General features: G+C 34.6%; 1 long non-coding RNA gene across 12 annotated transcripts in view; it reads right to left on the minus strand.

The window, feature by feature from the left end:
• Positions 1 to 18,082, minus strand: part of LOC144616175 (uncharacterized) — a 164,328-nt gene that overhangs the window by 35,053 nt on the left and 111,193 nt on the right. For 11 of the 12 annotated variants that reach the window (XR_013555261.2, XR_013555259.2, XR_013555264.2 and 8 more), the window contains 2 exons: positions 11,248 to 11,402; positions 10,878 to 10,917 (listed from right to left, as the gene is read on the minus strand). The exons of the other annotated variant lie outside the window; for it this stretch is intronic. This is a non-coding gene — a long non-coding RNA (uncharacterized LOC144616175). The remainder of the gene's footprint in view (positions 1 to 10,877; positions 10,918 to 11,247; positions 11,403 to 18,082) is intronic. 12 annotated transcript variants of the gene reach the window in all.

The following is an 18,082-nucleotide window of genomic DNA, read 5'->3' on the forward strand; positions in this document are numbered from 1 at the left end:
AGGTCAAATATATTTCAACAAAGATGGAAAAAGTATTGTGCATTTTAAAAAGCTTAATAAGTAAAGCTACTATTTTTTAATCTTGTTTCAATTCTGTGTGTGTGTGTCTATGTACTAAGTTATGACATATAATACATTCTTTTAACCATGGGTGAATTTAAAAACATTTGAAAGCCAACTTAGTAGAATCACTATAGCATTACTGAGGAAGGTGGATTAGAGACAGAGTATTAGAGTAGATAATCTGATTAAGAGGCTGTTATAATAGTCCAGAAGAGAATGAGAAACTAAACTAAGGAAATGGCAATGAGAATGCAAGAAAATGATTACCAGAGTGTATAAAGGAAAATTTAATTACCAGAATGAAGGGACAAGGAAAGTACAGGTGAGTTTCAGATTTCTGGCTTGGATGAATGAGTGATGTATGACCATTAGCTGAGGGATTAAATAAAAGTGAGAAGCAGATTTTCAAGGAAAAAATAGTAAGTTTAGTTTTGAATCATATCCATCATATATCTAAATGAAATATGCAGTTAGATATTCCATTCTACAGGACAAGACTCTGGACTAAAGGTATAGGTTAGGGACTCAGAAGTCGATTATATGATTCATAACAAGAGTGGACTAAGATAAGAGGTCAACTACAATAAGTTGAGGGAAAAGAATCAGTGAATAAGACTTAAGGTTACTGTTAGAAAAGTTGAAAAAGAACAGAAGAGAGTGGCTTTAAGAAGCTAAAGGAGAGAAAAAAAGGGTTTCCAGGTGGAGTAGTCACCACTATTTAAATGCCAAACAATATAATATAACATGAGGACAGAAGAACATCTATGGTTTTCACAATAAGTGGTAACTGGCAGGGCACCTGGGTGGCTCAGTCAGTTAATCCTCTGACTTCGGCTCAGGTCATGATCTTGCGGTTCGTGAGTGCAAGCCCCACATCTGGCTCTGTGCTGACAGCTCAGAGCCTGGAGGCTGCTTCAGATTCTGTGTGTGTATCTCTCTGCCCCTCCCCTGCTTGCACTCTGTCTCTCTGTCTTTCTCTCAAAAGTAAATAAACATTAATTAATTAATTAATTTAAAAAGTGGTAACTGGAGGGGCGCCTGGGTGGCGCAGTCGGTTAAGCGTCCGACTTCAGCCAGGTCACGATCTCGCGGTCTGTGAGTTCGAGCCCCGCGTCAGGCTCTGGGCTGATGGCTCGGAGCCTGGAGCCTGTTTCAGATTCTGTGTCTCCCTCTCTCTCTGCCCCTCCCCCGTTCATGCTCTGTCTCTCTCTGTCCCAAAAATAAATAAAAAACGTTGAAAAAAAAAATTAAAAAAAAAAAAAAAAAAAAAAAAGTGGTAACTGGAAACTTTTGTTAGAACAATTTCATGTAAGTAAAGAAATGGAAACACAGATTGTAAGACAAGGAAATGAACAGTATGTTATACACACATGTACAAACACACACACATACATATGCACACACATATACATACAGATACACCCGTTAGTCCTTGGATAATCTACTCTGACCTCAGATTGGCCCAAATTAAACTGATGTACAGCAACATGCTAGGTTTAATAAATTAGATTTCTGATTGAGGCAGTTTGCTTTAAATAAGTGAGATAAGCTAGAACGTTCAGTTATAAGAAAGTTTAATGTTTCTCTGGGTTTTCAGTGATTTTTCTGTACTTCTGCCACATGACAGTATAAAGCATTAGTTAAGAGGGTGGGCTTGGACCCAAATTACTGATGTTCAGTACCATCTCCACCACAGTATAATATATAGTAATTAGCATTCTCTACTTCTCTTTCTCTGTAATGGGGATCGTGTGAACAATAATGCTGGGCTCTGAAGGTTGGTTGTTTTGAGGATTATGTGACAATACATATAAAGCAGTTAGGTTTGCACTTGAGCACTTAAATGTTACTTTTTTTCTGAGTTCTAATTCACATAAAGGAAAAAAGAGAAAGGACAGATTTTGATGCATTACTAAAATTTGGATCATATAAACTCTGCTGACATAGAAATTGAACTGAAAGGATACAATATTCTTGAGGACTCTCAAATAAATGGTAAAAAAGCCCAACTTTTATAACTCTTGACTACAGACATGCAATCTGCATACATATTTAAGGTAATTCTTGAAGTTTTTGAGGGCTCTCGTGTTCAGTCCCACATTTGACTGTTATATCCTTTCTATTGTGTTAAGTGCACCTTTAATTGAAAAAGAGAATATAGTATTTCATAAGGTAACCATGATGCTTTGATCCTCCCAGATATGGTCCATTGATATGTGAAGCTCTAACTCTGATCACTAAAATCAGAGCTGAAAGAATCATGCAAAAGATTTTAATCTCTTTAACATTTTTAATAGTCTTTATTTTTTTAAATTACAACACTACCAAACATGCTATCCAGTAGATTATAATCAATACTGATAAGATGCTTAGAAAATATTTTTAATTATGGAAATTAAGTTTTAAAAAAATAAGAGCATGGGGCAACCTTATATGATATTATAAGCTTTATATATACAAGACAGAAAATTTGATCACAAATAGATGTATTTGGTAGTCACTCAGTTTCAATGAAACCACAAACATTGGCTATTCCCCAATTTCAACACATTGTGATAGTTGATGATTCAACTCAGTAATAACTGATCCCAGGGAGAGGCTTTCAAGCCACAAACTTTTCCATACCATTCACTTCTGAGTCTATAAAATAGCTGTAATAATCCAGGGCCAGTCACTTCTAATTGCTTACAACAGCATCCACGAGAAGGAACTGGCTGAGAAGTCTGAGGTAAGAGAGGTCTTAAATATGATAAACTAAGGTAGATAGATGATAGATAGATAGATGATAGATAGATAGATAGATAGATAGATGTTAGATAGGTAGATAGATGATAGATGGTAGATAGATAGATGATAGATAGATAGATAGATAGATAGATAGATAGATACAAATAGATGATAGATAAACAGTAGACAGATAGACATATCCTGTAAAATGCCAAAATTAAAATTATTGAGACTGTCATACAATGGTTGCTTGAATTTGTAAACTTAGTAATTAGTGATTTTGGGTATCGTGCTTTATCATTATACCCAACAGCACCCAGTACAATGCTTTGCAGCTTAGAAGTTATGCTCTGTGTGTGTTTACTTATGTCTGTGAGAAGTGTGTGTGTGTGTGTGTGTGTGTGTGTGTGTGTGTAAAATTGCCTATTCTGCAAGTCCTCCCATAGAATTCTAAACTTCACTGCAATTTTAAATGCCTGTCTTATTACAACATCATCTGGTATTTTTCCAAATCCCAATTTGAATTTTGAACAATATGATCAAAAATAAAGACAGAGTTCAAAATGTGAGTACATTTTTTCTTTTACATTTTATTTTTCCATCTCATAGAAATTTAGGAAGCATCAAGAGGTGATAAAATACCCCTAGAATCTCCATTAATTGCCCAAAGCCATCCCCAAATAATAATAATGATATGGACAATTGACATTTTCCTGAATGTAAAACTTTAAAAAATCTTCAGAAACTTTGTAATGTGTTGGCCTATGATTGCATAAATAAATTAATTAAATACTTAATTTAGCTCAGTTTTATAAAAATTATTAGCAATTATAACATTCATTATAACAACATATATGATAAGATAGAGTCTACAACTGAAATTAAAATATAAAATGAAATGCTTTGGAAATGTTCTTTCCCATATGTCAAAAATATGTCCTTCTAAATAGTGTGGAATTTTCAGGGTTTCCTGAGAACCAATTCAAATCATTCTTTCACCGAAACTAATTTATAGACATTATTACCATGTTTTGAACATCCTGAGATCAACTGCTTACCCCCACACTACCATTCTCTCTATGTAAACTAAGGCTGTATTTTACTCCAGAAACTACCTTTATTACCACATATGGAGAGGTATTATTCTGAAATGATATGTGAAAGTTGATTTGTAAAAGAATTGAGGTAACATAGTTGTAAAGTTGCAAAGTACCTTTGATTTTACCTAAAAAAACAATGTGCTCCATTAACAAATAGATTGATGCCCTAAGATTAAGTGACTTGCCTAAAGTCAGAGTTGTTAGTAACATAATCTGTACTACAACTGGATTTTCTAAATTTATGCTAACATTTGATCTTTCTCCTGATTTCTAGGATATTTCTGAATAAGATGAAAGTTCTCCTTCTGATCACAGCCATTTTGGCAGTAACTGCTGGTTTCCCGGTAAGTATCTGTTTCTATATTCCAGAGTATTTATGGTCAATATTTCAGAGTATTTATGAATTTGAATTTTTTTGTTCTAATTCGAGAATCCTGGGAATTTTCCCCACACACACTGTATTCCTACTTTATAAACATGCCTGATATCTGCCCCTTTAACATGATGTAAATCATATATTGTTCAGTGCTTAGTTCGTTCAATCCACATAGCATTGATACAGTGGTGAATTTTAATCATTTAGAATACATATTAACACTTTCCAGGAAAAGGGTTACTCTAATGTTTTCTGGATGCTCAAATCCTAGATTTTTAAAAACTGGATAGTATAAAATAATATTAAGTAGTAGAGAAATTATTTCCTTCACACATATGTATATATTTCTCAGTTTGTGTGTTTCATGAACATGAGTTGAACTAATTTCACTATTTGAGTTTTAGGTCACTGAAGACCCGGAAAGAGAACAACCAAGTGTAAGTTACATATCCTCTTTTTAACACGTAAGATGTCCATGCGACATATCCATAACTGTGGTTAAAGTTCCTTTATCTAACCTTCTCAAACTCTAGATAAAACCTTAAAGAGTTTATATAAAGCAGTCAACAGAACAGACTTCAAAAATTTGATCTTGCTTGTATGAAGGGAATTATATCAGCATCTCATGTAACAGTGGGAACCAAAATGAAACTTGAATCACTCTGAAATATACTCGGTTATGACATTTTTGTTAGAATTATCTAGACTAATAGAGGCTGTTAATTATTCATGTCTCCACTCTGCTTAACTCTACAAAGTTCATTCCACAAAAGGTAAAATAATAATAATAATAATAATAATAATAACAATTAAAACTTGAGAATTAGGAGATGTGGACCAGTTTGATGATCTTGCCAGTGACAAATTCACTGAAGGATTATTTTGTCTAAATAGTTAATCAAATTTTTTTAAGAAAAGAAAAATAAAAGTTGAAGAGGAAGGTTCTTATTTAAGGATCTGCTTATACTCATAAAAATCTTATTATCTGAAAGGAAGTTTGGTTTTGAGGCCAAAGATACAAACAGTGTTAAAGATACAGAAATTGATAGAGATATAAATAGAAGATAAGAGACAGAAAAAAGGAAAATAAAGAAAGATAAAGAGGATACAGGGCCTACACAAAGTTTGGGTAAAGATCTAGTATAAAGACAAAGGGAGAAATCTGATGTTCCCTCATTAATCCCCCTCCCTCTTGGCCTTCTAGTTAAAAGTGATTATCTGAAAAATTTGGCCATGAGCAGAAAGGTATGAAGATATGGTTATCTTTAAGTAATTTCCTTAAATGTTCTAAAATAATGTAAATTAAATCCCTGTTCAGAGTACACAGAGAAAAGGTAAATCATCCTAGAACTTCTAAACTCCCTACTTAAAAATGAAGGCCCACATGTTAAAAGGCTATTTTATCTCTCTCCAGCATGAAAAGTAAAACAAGTCTTTTTAATTTCTTTCTTTCAACAGGTCACTCAGAGCAATGAATCACCTTCACAGTTTTATGGATCCCCTTTCCCATATCCATTGGGCCCATATTATGTACCATTTCTGTATCGAGGATATCCATGGTATCCATATAATTTTCCTATTCCAAAACCTCTGTCTGACCCTACAACTACACCTTCTAGTGGCCAGTAAATAAGAAAAAAAAGTCCCACTGCAATTTAAAATGAAATAGGTGGTAAGTACACATAATACAAAGCATGTGGTTTTTAAGTTATTTGTGAATTATAATGTACCATTCCATGAAAAATATATTGCAATGTTCCCATTTATCCCCATTAAGTTACAATTTGTTTCCATCTTTTTCTCTGGTATACATCGTTAGTCTCCACTCAGCAGTAAGTTCCTGTGTCTTTCCATGATCACAGTAGCACAGCAGTTTAAATACCTCCTTTGCTATGATATAATAGAAACAAACCCTTTCCTTTCTTACTAACATATTTCTAACTTTTTAAATATTTTCTACTATCAACATTTGTGCATATTTGGACTAAATCAGGGGTCTAAAGGAGGCAAAACTTCAACTAAAGTGCATATCACAACAGATGAACTTGTGGATGTAGGGTCTAAGGCAGACTTCAGACTATTCCTTAGAAAATCATGTATTTTTCTAATTAATATTAAAATTTCAAACTAGCTTCTGATGGTCATATCATAATAAAATCCTTAAGGCTGAATATCCCATGTACAAAAGGGGCCCCTATCATCTCATCATACCAAAACCAAAGTTACTGGCTTAACTGAAGGAATGCAGACTAAAGATTACACTAGGACCAAGAGGACTGTTTTAGGAAACAAAAACTTTCAGCTATTACCTACCATTAAAGGCCTCTGTCTTCTTTCCTGCATCTACTCAAGCCTTCTTGAACATAAAGTTTCCCAGTCGTTGGACTAGATTTACTTTTAAAACAACCTTTGTGGGGTGCCTGGCTGGTTCAGTCGGTTAAGCGCCCGACTTCAGCTCAGGTCACGATCTCGTGGTCTGTGGGTTCCAGCCCCACGTCGGGCTCTGGGCTAATGGCTCAGAGCCTGGAGCCTGTTTCCGATTCTGTGCCTCCCTCTCTCTCTACCCCTCCGCCGCTCATGCTCTGTCTCTGTCTCAAAAATAAATAAACGTTAAAAAATTTTTTTTAAATAAATAAAGCAATCTTTGTAATTAAAAAGTAAAAAAATTATAAGTTCACAAGCAAATTACCCATCTGGATTAATAACTGAGCACTTATCATTTATTTCAGGTCTCTACAAAGTTGAATGTGAGCCACTTCCCTGAAGAGTCAATATTCCTCCTAATAAAATAAAAATAAATATAACTGAAGTAGCATTAGTATTCTCTCACAGATATCTTTTGTGTCCCTCTTTAGTAAATAGAAGATCTTGGTTTCCTATTTTCTAAATGTGCTTTGCTGGTAGGAATGCAAAATAATTTTTAACAGATTTTAATATAGATTTCTTGATGACTAACCATTCTATAAAAAGTATGGGGAGTGAGGTGACCAACATCAACCAGTCCTGGAAGTACCTTGAATAAAAGTCTATCCACCATCTTCTGCTGTATAGTTGCACCAATTGTATTAACAAGAGCCAGAAGTTGATTTAATTTAATTCAAAAAAATATTTGAGTAATTGTGCCTCAATTACTCAATTGAGTCTGTAATTTATATACTGTAGGATATAAACTTGATATGTTGGTAAGGGATATCAAAACAATCAAGTACTTAATCTAACTTCAAAAAACTGATGAGTAAGATCCTAAAGCTAGATTGATACCATGCTTGCAGGTTACAAAGTGTTTTTCTGAATCATTAGATCAGCAAATTATCACCTAATCTCTGTTCAGTAATCACAATTCATATGTGGGGAAACTAAAGACCATGAAAGTCCTATGGAACTACACATGGACCTAGCCCATGGCAGAAAAGAAATACAAACCAAGCCTATTCAACTCCTATGTTTTTGCCAGCAGCATATATACTAAAATAAATCCTGAGTCTAGGACTTTACAATGGCAGTACCAAAGTCTGTCTGTTTTCAGTTTATTTCAGGAGGAAAAATCAAACCCCTGCTAATAAATGCAACTACCACCCATTTCCTTCTCTGCTAATCTAGATGTCACACTGCCACCAGAGTTATCTTTCAAAACATACACTGACTTATATCTCCGACCTCTAAAATGCCTTGGAAGGCTTCATAGTAGCTGCAGTAGAAATCCATTTCCCCCTACATGGCATTCAAGGCTTTCTACAAAGTAACCTTGAGCTTCCTTTTTTTTTTTTTTTTTTTTTTTTTTGAGCTTCCTTTTGAATTACCATGCCATGAGCCCATCTCTCTCCCAGCCCCAGGTGTTCTGCCACACTATTGCCATTCCCCACAACTGGCTTTCACTCTCACACCCTGTGCCTCTGCTTAGGTGCTCTAGCTTCATGCAACGTCCATTCCTCGGGTTCACTGTTTAAATCCACTTTATCTCTCAAGATCTAAATCCAGTATCATGACCGTCATGAAAAGCTTTCTCCTATCTCTCCAAACAGAATAACTCACCACTCTGACCTTTCTCCACTACATTTTACTTCCACTTTTAAAAAAAAAAATCTTATTATACTTTAATTTCTAAAAAATCATTCATTTACATTTCTGTATCTTTCTTGAGAAGACTGTAAGTTCCTGCAGTAACACAATAATATAAGTATTCCCCAGCACTTAGCAGAGTACTCAGTGAATATTTGAGAAATAAAAAGTATTAAGAAAACTTCCAAATTTTTAATGTTAAACAAAACAGCTTTTTCATATCTCTGACCTATATCAATACATAAATTAGCAGAGTATTCCTATTTTTGAAAAAAAAACTTCTTAAAATCAATATATCAATGGTAACAGTTTTCTCTTAATCAACTATAGCATTAGCCCAAAAAAATGGGTAAATTTGTGTCTATCCATACTTTGCCATAGAAACTGCCATAAAATGTGAAGTCATAAATAAAATTTTTTGTCACAAGACAATACAAGTTGGATACAATAGAATAGATAGAAAGATAGATAGATAGATAGATAGATAGATAGATGATATATCTCAAAGGATTTAACATTTGTGTCAGTTATGGAAAAACCAAGTTCAGAGGCTTTTAGTTAACCAAGTATATATTCCCTTTCATAGAAATGAAATGCACATAGCAAAGAGTTTGCAAACTTTATTATAGAACAACATGTCCTGATCATCAGCTTCCATAAATCTCATGATGAACATTCTAGAAACAAATCCCTGAAAGAGGAAAAGGTAGCAAGTGGTGATGAAAATAAACTCTCCTGCAGTAAATGACAAAACAGCATCCAACAAGATTCTACTTGCACAATGAGCCTTTCATTGTGTCACAATGGCAACCTTTGTCCCCATAGGTCAATTATCAGGAAATAAGAAAAATTCTCTTTGGACAAAGATTACATTTCTCCACTCCAAGTTAAAAGTGTTCATGGCTAACCCCTCAACATCAATGAGGGAAATTCTGCCATGACCCACTAGCTGGCTACAAATCAAGGTCAGCCTAATGAGCCTCTCAGCATGACTTGAACAGGGAAACTGCTGTCTCCCTTGGTCATTTTCAAGGATCAGAGCTTCCTCAAACATTAAATATTCATCCTTTGGTATTAAAGTCAGTGATCCCATTTAAAACTATTGGAGGGAGAGCAAGAAGACTAGACTGTCCTCAATATAACTTGGTAAATTAATTTTATAGCAATTGTTTCACAATCTTACAGCTGACAGATTGGAGGTGATTGCATGACTGAGGAAAGACAGTCAAAGGAAACCAAGATAGAGGAAAATGAAGAAGGTAGGAAATCAAAGCCCTGAAGACGGGCCAAAGGCAAAGCTTGGCTGCTCTGAAGTTTGGGAATGCCAACTTTCTAGTTTACTGTCTTTCCTCTGTTTTCTTTGTTTAGGCTTTGATATATGTCCTTAACTCTCAGATTGGAAGTTTTATTTTATTCACTTCAAATTATATCACTGTAACTCCCTGGGGGGAGAAAAACGAAGAAACTATCATTTACTTTTAACTACTGTATTTGTGAAGCAAATGCATTCTATTAAAATTAATCAGCTAGTCCCCCAGGGGATTTGGGCAACATCATTCCTGGTCCTGACACTTTTGATTGTGGTGACTAGGGAGATAATTTCTCAAAGAGAGTGTCAATCAAACCTCCATTTTATTTTGTAATCTAATGTTGGTTTATGGGAATAGGATTCACAAGAACATTGTCTCCCAAACTGTGTATCTTGAAGCATGAATCTTACCAGATGGACTCAAATTAAATATTCACCCTCAAACTCAAAATATCTCTTGAAAATTTATAGCAAACATACATAACATTCTTGAAAATGCCAGTTTAATACATCTTTTGCTTAACTATGCTTCCCAGACTAAACTGACCTTATTATAGCATGTTTACCATCTCATCTAAAATAGATGATCAAATTAGTGTGCCCCTGAACACACTATTATTTTAAAACGTAATCAGCTGTAGAGACACTACTTACCACATTCACATGGAGTTTATATACCAACTATTGAAAAAGGCTTTTATGGAAAAGTAAACAAAAAGCTGAATTTATCTCCATTATTTTCCTTGAGAAGAAGACTCACATTTTCCCAGATAATCTTTCATATTTCATTCATTCACTAAAAACTCAATGTTCATTTTGTGTCAAAAATTGTGCTAAATGTTAGAGATTTGGACAAAAGGATTTTTTTTCTTCTTTAAGTAGCTTATAGTCTAGTGAGAATAGAGTAACATGTATACAATTTCAATAAATGTAATAAGTGTTCCAATAAAGTATTCACAGAGGCTTTTTGGGAGGAGAGGGATTTGTTTGTTTTTAAAGCAGAAGGGTAGGGGTGCCTGGGTGGCTCAGTCGGTTAAGTGTCCAACTCTTGGTTTCAGCTCAGGTCATGATCTCATGGCTCATGTGTTCAAGCCCCACATTGGGCTCTACACTGACAGAACGGAGCCTTCTTGAGAATCTCACTCTCCCTCTCTCTCTGGCCCTTCCCTGCTCATGCACACTCTCTCTATCTCAAACTAAATAAATAAACCTTTAAAATATAAGGGAAACTAGACTGACTTACACAAATTAGGAAAGGTCCCACAGGTGACTTGGAGCTGAACCTTAATGGATAAAAAACAGTAATTGACAAGTAAGTACAAATTAAATGTTTAAACAGATGTCTACTGAATGGATAAACTCTGTACCCAAATGAGTATTTTTAATGAGATTTAGCTTCATTGGGCAAAGTAAAAAAGAACAAAAGATGGGACTAAAATAATTTATATCCTGTTTCTAATGGATAAAAAGTGAATATATAAAGTTCTCTTAACCTTAGGGATAACCTCTGATCTTAGAAACAAAAGAGAAGGTGGTAAATATCTTACTATGTTCTTGTTCAGTACATAACATTTCTGTTAATATTTCATATAGATATAGAGAACAAATATCACCTGATGAGTCATCTCCTTATGTAAATGACTAAGACATCCAGGAGGCAGTATTTCTCCAGAATTCTATGTGAATTCAATAATACCTTGCAGAGTTATTCCTGTGGATAAAATTATGGCTGAAGTTTGGTCAAACCAAGGCAGATGAAAGAAATTAGCTGCAATAAAATAAGGTGAAAGTAAGGCACCATCAGCTGAAGGACTCCTCCCTCCAACAGTTTAAGATGCATATTACTTCTCTCATCTATCCAAGACTTCAGTAGGGGAAGGAAATACAACCAGGATATCTAGCAGCAATCACTCCAAGTGAGAGCCCAGTGAGAGCCCAGCTCCACCGACAATCAAAGGGAAGTCGGTTTTAATGCTCTTACAGGAAAATCCGAGAAAACCTATTTCTTATCCACTAGCTCTTCAGTGAAGGAAATCCGAATCCCAGGGATAACAGAGAATATGCCTGTCCACTTCTGGAGTTCTTCATGAACAGGTTCTGATTTCATCCAGAAGAAAGTAGTGAATCCCAAACTTTCAAGTGTATAAAAACTATTTAGGTGCTTATTTCTTTTTTTTTAACTTTCTAAGTTTACTTTTATTTATTTTTTGAGAGAGAAAGAGCAAGCGGGGGAGGGGCAGAGAGAGAGGGAGACAGAATCCCAAGTACAGACAGAGCCTGATGGAGGGCTCAAACTCATGAACCATCAGATTTTGACCCAAGCGGAAGTCAAGAGTTGGATGCTAAACCAACCAAGCCACCCAGCCACCCCTAGGTGCATATTTCCTGTGCAGATTTCCAGGGACACTACTCCCCTGAAACTTATGGCTCAGAAGTGTGCAGTGACATAATAATTTGCAACTTAAACAAGTATCCAGATAATTTGTGCAACAAACATTTGAATGTCTAAAATGTGTTTGACATAATTCTATGCAGTGGGGAACTTAGATTCTAGTGAAAGAAGACAGAGAATAGTAAATGGACATATATAAATTTTGAAAATCATTTCATAGTGTAATATGTTATGGAAAAAATAAGGTAAAATAATAGAATGATGATGGAAAAGAAAGGGCTATTTAGAAAATGTGGCAAGAAACATCTCTGATATAAAGAAGACACTATTTGAGGAGAATTGGGGTAAGAATATTTCAGAGACTATGAACACAAGTAAAAAGTGATTTGGGAAAGAGTATGGCACCTTCTAGAAACAGAAAGTTTATTGAGGCTGGCACAGAGTGAGAGAAAAAGTGGTGGAATATAAGATATGAGGGATAGAGAAATAATAAATTATAGAAATTAATAGGCTTTGAGAAAATGCTTGGAATTTATTTTAAGTGCTAGAGGAGGTCATTGCAAGATTTTAAGCAGGAGAATAATCATATCAGGTATATGTCCAAAAAATAACATTTTTATAACTGTGTGAGGAATGTTTACAAGGTGACAAGAGTAAAAGTAGGGAGACCAGAAAGTACTGAGATGATCAAGTGTGTGATGTCAGTAGCTGGGATTGACTGGAGCAATGTTTTTTTTTGTGTGTGTGTGTTTTTTAATGTTTTTATTTATTTTTGAGACAGAGAGAGACAGAGCATGAATGGGGGAGGGGCAGAGAGAGAGGGAGACACAGAATCGGAAGCAGGCTCCAGGCTCTGAGCCATCAGCCCAGAGCCTGACGCGGGGCTCGAACTCACAGACTGCGAGATCGTGACCTGAGCTGAAGTCGGACGCCTAACCGACTGAGCCACCCAGGCGCCCCTGGAGCAATAAATGTTAAGACTAGAAAGTGCTGGCAGATTCCGGGTATATCGTCAAAGATAGGGCTTATAATTCTAATGGACTGTTGAGGATGGGAAAAAAAAAATGACTCACGGATTTTTGTCTTTATCCACAGAGAGCATCATAGTTTCATTTATTAAAGAGGGGAAACACTAGGAGAGTTGAGAAAAGAGATGTGTCTAAAAATCAAATATTCTGCTTTATTCATAAATGTGGGTTGTCCCCTTCACATACAAACGGGAATACTAACACAACTGCTAGATACATGAATATGTAGTTCAATGAAGTTAAGAGTATGTGTACCATATTTAAAGCTATAGGAATGGAGTAGGTCAACTATAGTGATACAAAAGTTAGAGAGGGAAAAAAGGTAAAAGGGTGGTAAGCCCAGGAAGAATCCATGAACGTTTCCCCAAATTGAGAATTTGAGAAAAATAAGAGGAACCAAAAGAGAAATGAAGAGCAGTCAATGGTTTGAGAGGAAAAACCAAAAGAATAAATCATTACAAGTCAGAAAGATGAATCAGCATGCCAAAGGCTGCTGAGATTGATGAAGAGAAGGATCTAAACAGTAGCACTGGATTTGACCACATGGATGTCATAGTTGACCTGGATATTTTGAATGGTATGAGAGGAATAAAAGATCTATTGGAGTAAATAAAGAACAGAGTTACTGAAAGTGCTAGGATCATATTGGATCCTTTACAAAATTGATACATATTGGATCCTTTACAAAAATTGAAAGTTTTCTTGATTACTCCTTGTATTTCTTAATGTGTTATTATAGTGGACCCAGAAACTTTGGGATTCTAAAAGTTGCTAAAGCATAAATTTATATGTGCACTAATACTAAAGTCATAACAACTAGATGGGCTCTAGATGACATCAAATGTATTCTCAGGCCTCAAAAGAGTCTCCTTATCTACATCCAACAGAAAGCGTTATCTCTTCGTATGTTCTCTGCAAGCAGAGACCGTGACTGCCTACTATACTCTCCAAACATATTGGTTTTTGGGTTTTTTTTGTTTTTTCTTAATTTTATAAGTTTATTTATTTATTTTGAGAGAATGCAAGTGGCAGAGGGGCAGAGAGAGTAGGCAGGGAGAGAGACAGAGAGAGAGAATCCCAAGCAGGCTCCACATGGTCAGTGCAGAGCCTGACATGGGGCTTGAACCCACGAACCATGAGCTCATGACCTGAGCCGAAGTCAGATGCTCAACTGACTGAGCCACCCAGGTGCCCTATAGTGCCTTGTTTTGAATAAGAACTATATATTGTGCACAATTTATTTAAATAAATTTTCTACAGGAGAGAAAAATCGTGATATTCTGTTTTGTTAATGTTTAAAAAATTTAGGAGCATTTAATGCTACTTTCCCAGAATTTTCATGCATTGCAAAGGTTTCCAAAGCATACAAGCTTCTGCATTAAAATGTTAATTTTATGATATCTTAAGAATTAATCTGTAGAAAATTATGTTAGTTATTTACATTGCCACTACTGTCACAAACGTTGTACTTGAAGCACATGATACAGTATTGAGATCAGCCTGGTAGTAATGAAGTAGCTGAGAAATAAAATGAGACAGTAAAAAAACCCCACATACATGTGAGTACCACCAAAAGAAAAGAAAATAGAGATAAAGTACATATCAGATGTGAGAAATGCTAACAGAACAAGAAGTTGTTATGGATAAAAGCATGCATTTGCATCAATAATCACTGATCACAAAATGATTATTTCATAGTGCTTGAAATCTGAATTTATGAACCCACAATAGCCTCTTACTCAGCTTCCCTGTGTTAATGGTTATACAGACACTGATTATCAGGACCTAAACAGAAAGAAGCTGTAGCTTGACTAAGAAGCCCTGTTGGTCTTCCTCCCATACTCTGGGGATGTTTCAGGAGTAGACTATGACCCCTAAAATGAATTTATGACTAGATTGAGGCTAGAGAACCAATTCCAGATAGCAAACTCTCTATGTTTTAAGATCTTGTTCATCACTATCCCAATTTCCTGAGAGATTTCATATCATGGGAGTTCTGATCTTCCTTTTTGTTTTTCTTTGAAAAACATCAAGGTATCTGAATAGCTCTAATGTAGAGTTCACCTAGTTCATCTATACCAGTCATTCAAAACTCTAGTTCTCTTAGATTCCTTAGGTCAATATACATATGGGGAATGTTCAGTGTCACTAGTATTCAAGTAAATGTTAGACTATGAGCTCCACAATGGCAAGGATATTTGCCTGCTTTGGTTACTAATTTATCCCTAAAGCCTGGAACAGTACCTGGGCTAATTTAAGTACTCAACAAATAATATCCAGTTTTTCAAAAAAGTCAGATTAGTGTTTGAGGTGGATGGGTGACCCCACTGTAAAATGGTTTTCTCTTGGTATGGATAAAGATTCCTAGCATTCTCAGGGGAAATATAATTACTGAAATATATTTTCCCACTAAAACAATGTTATTAAAAGTGTTCTGAGCCTTTGGTGAATAATAATAAAAGTAATAATAAATAAATAAATAAACAAACAAATAAATAAATAAGTTCTTGTAATTGTGAATTAAGTAAATAAAGGCTCAAGTGAAAATAAGTATCATTTTATGGCTCTAAACCAAGGACTGAGAAATTACCATGTAGAAAGGAATACCTTCATAATTGGTCAATCCCCATTGACCAGTCCATAATCTTCCAACTATCACTTGACCCTCACAACCAAAGAAAAAAGGTGCAACTAAACAGACCATATAGAATGATTGGTCTTATTATTCTAACAGCTTGTTTTAGCAGTTTTGAATCTCTGCCATTTTTCTTCAAACAGCAAAAGCCAACTATTCTGAGAAATGGAAAATCTCAATTCACTCTGTTCAAACTCAATAAGCATTCATTCTATGATTCAGAACATTGTTCCTAATTTTCTAAGGCATAAAATAGTTCTAAGAAAAAAACAAGAATATAGGAATACTACAATGCTCACATTATTTCTCATATTCTGGCAGTCTTACACTGATTCCTGTAAATACTTCAGTCTTGCCAGGACCTCACAGCTAAAATGAAGTCACAATTAACATTTTTCCCCAGAGAAGCATAAACAAAATAAAATATCCTTTTCTGAATTGGCTCGGCAAATTGTTTGGTTAGCTGTATTTTACCAAAATGGCCCCCATATTGGTGATTTTTTAAAACTTACTTTTATGTCAGAATGAGCTATCTCTGAGACAGAACAATTATCCTCAATTCAATAATTTAATTTTATTTATACAGAGTCACCTATATTCCTGAAAACTAAAAATCTAAACTAAAATGTCATTCATAAGAGCTTAATCAATGAACAAATGTGTATTGAATGTACATGAGCTTAGTGAAAACTCTATTTTGTAGCTCAAATGCAAATGACTACTTTATATTGATTAAAATATTTCACATTTAGATTTAACTTTTAAAAATTTGCTCTTGGGTGTGCAATAAATGATCATCTTTCTAATTTTTAAAAATCAATAGTTTTGAAGAAGACCAAGTAGACTTAATAATATATGTAGTATCACTTGATATCCAGGTTCTTAAATTTAAAATCTTTAAAATACGACAGTGTTATGGGTAGCTATTTTTCATTTTTACAACAGCTTTAAATTCAAAGAGGTAGGATAAGTTAATTAAGAATGCAATTAATGTTTTTTAGAACTCCTCTGTTTACAAAACATACAAATTCATTCTTTAAAAAGTGTGAATAGTCTTTTTTCAAGCTTTATGAATGACAACTCTATTTCCCCTTCTGCATTTCACAAAGATTGACCCAAAGATGACCTGGCTGTCATCAAATCTTTCCTTTTTGTCATCTTCCTATTCGGCGAAATGTAGGAGGAAAATAAATCACATGACCCAAGCGACTAATACCCTTTAATAAGTCTTCAGTTATTTACCTTGGGTCTTCTCTACAGTTGAAAGGCCACCTCAACCTACTGCCAAGCAAGACCTGACAGACACAAGGAAAGGTAATCATACTGAAATATCCAGAGAGACCGACTTCTTTTTACAATAGCAATAATACCACCAAAGTTATTTTAGAAGCACATATTCTTCCTTTTAGCTTTTATTGTTAAGTTTGAATATGTCTTGGCTTCATTTTGATATTAGTTTCTAACCTAAACCGTAGATTCTGAATGGTGTTATGATCCAATTTTCTTTTAACTTCACTTTGGGTTAAAGGCCAAGGTTTGATATGATAAACTACTAAAGACAATGTAAATTCTAGAGAAGAAGATAGAGAGGTAAACCAAGAAACAGACTCTTAACTATAGAGAACAAATTTATGATTACAAGAGAGAAGGTGGGCAGGCAGGGAGATGGGTGAAATAGGTAATGGGGATTAAGGAGTGCACTTGTGATGAGCACTGGATGTTATATGTAAGTGTTGAGTCACTATATTGTACACCTGAAACTAATATTACACTGTATGTTAACTAACTGGAATTTAAATAAAAACTTTTTAAAAAATCATTGAAATTTAGAAAAATAATAACCAAAATAAAAAAGAAAGTATTCAAGACAAAGAACCTACAGACAAATGTGAAGGGATAACTTCTCAGCAAGATGGACATGTAATAATAATCCCGATTGATCCCTTAATTAATTTCAAATATATTTATATCTAAAGGTCTTAATTTTATTTGTTATAGTATAACTATTGTTTTAAAACATGCCTTTTGTATTCCCATGAAAGCTAAATAATTCTATGTCACAAATTATTTCTGTCTTACAAAGTGATGAAGGCAATTTCAAGTACTCATTGGTTTAAGTAGCTGATAAGGAAAGTATGGGCTTATCTCTCCGATATCTATTGATGCTAAAAATGGAAGAATTACTATCACTTTACAGAATTTTTGTGTGTGTGTGTGCATGTGTGTGTTATAATTTTGTGAGAACTTAACTGGAGTCTTATTCATCATAAAAATTTACTGTTCAGTCTATAATTTTAAGTTAGCTGGTGATTACAATACAATATTGTTGTCTATATTCATGATACTTGTCAAGACTGGATCTTAATTATTCCAACCAAAAAAAAAAAAAAAAT

Source organism: Panthera onca, chromosome B1, assembly GCF_046562875.1.
Source record: "Panthera onca isolate mPanOnc1 chromosome B1, mPanOnc1 haplotype 2, whole genome shotgun sequence".
NCBI classification, from domain to species: domain Eukaryota; kingdom Metazoa; phylum Chordata; class Mammalia; order Carnivora; family Felidae; genus Panthera; species Panthera onca.